Source organism: Grammomys surdaster, unplaced genomic scaffold (genome assembly GCF_004785775.1).
Source record: "Grammomys surdaster isolate TR1022 unplaced genomic scaffold, NIH_TR_1.0 258, whole genome shotgun sequence".
Classification (NCBI taxonomy): Eukaryota; Metazoa; Chordata; class Mammalia; order Rodentia; family Muridae; genus Grammomys; species Grammomys surdaster.
Genome location: NW_021604699.1, coordinates 1,908,078 through 1,914,077, shown reverse-complemented (window position 1 = coordinate 1,914,077; position 6,000 = coordinate 1,908,078). Strand labels below are relative to the sequence as shown.

Below are 6,000 nucleotides of genomic sequence, written 5' to 3'. Positions count from 1 at the left end.
TATTTATATTTATATTTATATTTATATTTATATTTATATTTATATTTATATTTATATATCTGAGTATTTTAGAATGGATTTATGCATGCACTATGTGTGTGTACATGTATAGTATGTATATATATGTGTGTGTGTGCATCTGTGCCTGGCACACTGTAGTTAGGATACTATTCTGAACATGCTTCAAAAGCTTCTCTACCTTCAACCTGTTCTGATCTAAATGCCTTCCAAAATCCCCTAGATATCAAGTCTTGTTGTGACAGACTGCCCAGCCACCAGGGTGGAGCATTCTATGCTAAGCATATGTTTATGCTTGTATGCTTATGCAATGACATGCCATGTCATGTCAAGCCATGATATGCCATGCCATGCTATGATATTCTAAAAAGCCTGGTAGAGCTCTTTTCTGGAGACCCAATGTCAATAAAATAGAGAGCAGATGGCTGAGAGTTTTATATGATAGCAACAGTTTCTGATGGTTTTGATATTACATATCTGAGCAATCCCAAGACAAAAATACAAAGGGTTCATAAGGTCTGCCCTATTTAAAAGAAAATCAAACTTTTTAACCTTTAATAACACTCAAATGTGCTTTAAGCTCTGAAACTTTTAAAATGCTGATTCCTAATGTATAAGAATTATTTGATACTTTAAAATACACTACGTTTGACGCACACCTACAGGTGAGACATTATTATTAACCATTTCGTTAACTAAAGCCTCAGTTCTTTCCTGCATAATCAGACCAAAACCAGTTTGTGGTGAGCCCAACGGCCGATTTCACTGTTCTGATTCACATGGGCCCAAATAGCTTAAAGAAGGGACTATTGTTTAAACTGTAAGAAACTTGCAAAGCTGAGCTCTTAATAAGACAGTTCTACAATTTAGAAATAAAAGGACATTTAAAGTGAACAGTGTTTAAAGCTCTCTTATATCAATTATCTAAAGCGCCTTCTTCTAATGTCCACTTAATGAACTTTCTTGTTTCACTCATAGACTGGTTAAGTGGGTAAATTTTCTAACTCTTCTGCTTCTTGCAACTTTTCAGTGGTGGCTTTTAAGCTTTTCAGTAGAATAAATACTCTAAAAACATGCAGAGTTTTTTCTATAACCACATATTTACATATTTACTCTAACTATGAAGGATCTATAAAGAAGTATATTCTCTTTTAACTGAGATAGGAAAGATCAAAAGCATTTGTCAGCTTCATGACTCTAGAAAGAAATGAAGCAAGTACTCTGCATTTGATATTTGCCACCTATAAAAAAATGATCCAGCCAGGTGCTGGTGGTGCACACCTTTAATCCCAGCACTCAGGCAGGTCGATCTCTCTGAGTTCAAGGTTAGCCTGGTCTAAAGAGCACTACACAGAGAAATCCTGTCTTCAGACAGACAGACAGACACAGACAGACAGACAGACAGACAGAAGCAGGCAGGCCCAAAATGACCAGAAAAACCACTTGGGTGGAAATAATGAACATGGCACTTCTAGCCCATTTTCTATGGGACTCGCTTTTCATGTGCATTCATCTGCCTTGACATCCTTTTGTGCTACTGTAGAAGTTCATCAGTCTACTACTTTCCAATGCTACTAAATCTTGTTTACACCTATATGTGCCAGGCCAATGTCATTTTAAATACAGGGATAATCCTAATGGCGGATATGACAATAGGGATCAAACTCTGTGTCCACTGCATTTTAGACTAGATGCTACCTCTGCGGGGCACAGTAACCTACAAACACGGCTACTACCAAGTATCAGTTGTTCCTTCTCAAGATCTACACATGAAGGGATGACTATGCCACTTTTCACCAGCCTATAAAGTGATCAAAGTGCATTTCTTTTGAGTGCACATAATTTTCACACCCTCATAACTGGGGACAGATGCACACTGTGATTAAGGTACTTGGTAAATGTGGGACACTAAAAGGGAAGTGCTGCTCCTCATACAGACAAGACCTACAGGACCAGAAGAGGCCAAGGTAGAGTGCAGAGGTACAAAGGAACTATAAAAACAACTTACAGCCTCCCCTCCCTGACACACCAGAATCCTGACTGCTGAGTCTGCAGAGACCAGAGGCTCAAGAAATCTGCTAGAGCCTGAGGACCGAGAACTTCACCTTTAACTTACAGCAGCTGTGCCTGAGATTCACTCCATTAGTTCTCTTTACTGTGTACATTCTAGTACACTCTTGACTATACGTGTCTTGAGAGTTTTACTTTGGCTTCTATACTGCTCAATTAAATCTTCAGGCTGTTATTTTTTTCTACTTAGCTTGCTAACGCATTCATGAGAGTCTTCGGCCACATCACACATGACTCACTCGTCCCTGTGTTTTTCTTCTTTCTCTCATCCTTACCCTCTCATCTTTTTACTCTTTACTGACTGTACCACTATTATCTGTGGACCCAACAGTATACCAACTTTCCCCTCCCTGCCATTTTACCCTCTTTGATTTTTTAAAGTTGATCTAATTGTCAATTCTTATCCTATCAACTCTACTTCTCTCCCACTCCTAATCCTATTAACTAAAATCCAAGGCAACTCCATACCATGCTTAGTTGTTTACTCTCTAGGAACAACTCACGTCAAAGATGTCACTGCTATTAATTGGCTAATATGACTTTTGCACAGTGGTAATAGCAAGCAGATATGGCTGCTTTTCCAGTTAATAATATACTCAAGGAATAATATAGAGTTTGCATCAAACACCATGAACTCCTAGACTAAGGAATTATTTTCTAAACTACACACTCAATTCTACTATAATTAAGTCCCACTTGAACATTACAAATACTTCAATAGCTGACAAAATTAAATATACAAAGCAAAATACCACCAGATGCATGAATCCCAATGGAGTAACAAAAGAAATAGAAGAAGACAAGATAATATATCGTCTCCAAAAATTATTAACCCTACATGTCTTCTAGTAAGAGTAAGTTAAATGAAATCCCAGATAGAGAACTTAAAATAATAAATTCAGAAATGTTAAAAACACATACACACAAGCAAATAACTGAAAAAAAAGACACAGAAGGCAAAACATGACACGAAGGAGGAATTCAAAAGAGAAAAGCTACTTAAATGCTAAAAGAGAAACAAAAGTTACTACATTCAATTTAAAAAATCTGCAGTCTCAGTAATAGAGTAAATCAGGGAAGGAGAGAACAGAGTATCTGGGGTTGAGGGCAAAGTGGATGAACAATCCAACGAGGACAAAGACAAATAAGAAGAAGGTACTAATGGGCATCTGAATTCACACCTGACATTCTGAACAAAATCAACCTTAAAGATAATAGGCACAGGAGGAGGAAAGTCTTGTCCCAAAGGCATAGAAAACAACTCCCAGAGTTAGGAAAAGAGATGACACTCCGGACACAGGAGGCATTAGGATACCAGATAAACATGACCAGGAAAGAACTTCAGCACATCAGATCATAATAAAAACACTAAATATATAGAACAACAAAAAAAAGTATACTGAAAGCAACAAGAGAGAAGCACAGGTCATATGGGAGATTGTCCATTAGGACAACCAAGGTTTGAAACCTTAAAAGCCAAGATGGCTTAAATAACAACTGTCTACCCAGATGACAATATACAATAAACGAACCTTTCATAACTGACACAAAGCTCTAGAGAAAAAACTTGGAAAAAAGAGTTCATTCATAAAGCCACAGGATGAAATAAGTCACACTAAAACTATAGTTAAACAAGAGAAGAAGGAAAGAAGCAAAACATTATGACACCAACAAGATGACAAAAATCAGTACACATTTTCAATCAAAATTAAAATGCTGGTAATCTCAATTCCCCATCAAAAGGCACAAGGTAGTATACTGAATCAAAAGAAAAGATCATCTATTTGTTGCCTCCAAGAAATGCATCTCCCTTCAAAAGAGATAGTATCTTCAGATAAAGGATGGAGACACATAGTCCACCCAAATGAACCTAGGAAACAAGCAGTTATCACTCAATTGATACCCCAATTTAGTATTTTTTTTTGGTAATACATAATGATTTTCTGAATTTTAGTGGTATCTATAGCATTACCTAAAAGTAAACAAACAAACAAACAAAAATACCAAAATTAAACAAGATAAAATAACTTAAAAGATCTATATCATGCACAAGGTAACAACCAATGCTTCTCACACTATCCCATAAATAGAAAAGTCCATTGCCATATTCTTCTAACCAACCTGATATTACCCTGATACTCAAGCCAGACAAAAATAAAAGAAAAAACAAAAATTATAGATCCATTTCCCTGATGAACATAAACCCATAATCAACTCAAGGACACATTTAAAAGATTATTTATCATGTATAAGTTGGCTTTACTCTAGAAGTCTAAGATTATTAAATATGTATAAATCAACCAATCCTACAAATTACATAATAGTTTCAAGGGCAGAAATCACAAGATCATCTTCATAGACCTAGAAAAGGCTTGACAAAATCCAGCACCCCTTTCTGTTAAAAGCCATAAAAGTTCCAGTGATATTCTTCAATAGGAAAACAAAATCTTAAAATTCATATGGAAGTAAAAAAGTTCCCAGAGAGCCAACTCAATCCTAGGCAAAGGAATACTGCTGGAGGTATCACCACCCCTGATTTCAAACTCTCCTGCAGAGCCATAGTGATAGAAGCAGTACAATACTGGCACAAAAAAAACAGACACATAGGCCAAAGGAAAATAACAGACAACCCAGACATAAACCTACATACCTATAGCCACTTGATTTTTGACAAAGATAACAACATATACATCGGAGAAAGGAAAATTCAATGTCTGCACGTAGATAAAACTAGATCTTCATATCTCACATGTACAAAACTCAACACCAAATGGCTCAAGGACCTCAACATAAGACTCTGAAATTGCTAGAGTATGTAGGAGTACACTTCAAGAGAAAGGCATGGGTAAATTCTTTCTGAATATAAATTCAATTTCTCAGTTACAGGCCAGTACCTGCGCTGCTCTCAACCTTACCAGGCATCTGCAGGGATCAGAGACTCATAATTGGCCAAAGCACCAAGAATAAGCGACTGATGCTCAGCCCTTACTGGGATGCCTGCAGATGAAGACGCAGAAGCAATTACGAGTCAGAGGACAGGAAGAGTGCTGTGAAATGTTGTCTTCTGGACATGCATGTCTACTGCCCTAGTGAGCTCACACCAGCTGTGGCTACTTGACCAAGACACACACAAACTCAAGCCCCGGAAATTCAGTCAAGAAGATATGACTCACAAGGCCTTAACCATAGTCGAGGAGCTATTGGCAGATGTTGGTAGTGAGGAAGAGAAACTAGTTTTCTTTGGTCATATGTCCCTGGAAGGTTGCAACTGATCCTAGAGGATGTGCAGCTCCCATGTGCATAGGCACACTCACTGCGCTCTGTAGGTGATGGTGGGAGGCAGACAAATCAGCGTTACTGGACGAGGCTGGGAGGAGGACTATTGTGGGTAACCAGAGTGAGTTAGTGGGGGAAAGAGTGTGGATATAACCAAAATACATTGTACACATATGTGATACTCTCCAAGACTACACTGAAAGTATTACATTAAAAATATACTCAGTAATGTTGACTCTGAAAGTGTAATGATTTATAAAACGTACATTCGAAGACAGTGGCTGGATAACCTGTGTGACTACCACGTTCTCTCCACTGGGAAACTCAGGTTCGAGCCCCAGGGCCACTGCTCCTCCTTGTCTATCACTGATTGGTCATATATTAAACACCCGCACAATCTGGCCTGGTCAACATTCCATGAGATTCGGAATCTCTAAACCGACTTCCTTGACCTCTCGTTAGATGTGTATCTCATTTAACCCTTAGAACCACTGCGGAGCAAGAGAATCACGCGATTTCATGTTTACAGATAAGAAAACTAAGTCTCAGTCACAGAACAAACTCAAGGTCACAGGGATTTATAATGCTTTCAATGAATCTTTAAAAATGTGAAAATGGGTAATTTTGGTGTGTGAT

At 37.8% G+C, this 6,000-nt stretch overlaps 1 protein-coding gene across 3 annotated transcripts in view; it reads right to left on the bottom strand.

Annotated features, from left to right (window-relative positions):
* Exoc2 (exocyst complex component 2) overlaps positions 1 to 6,000 on the bottom strand; it is a 164,251-nt gene that overhangs the window by 66,857 nt on the left and 91,394 nt on the right. The window lies entirely within an intron of this gene.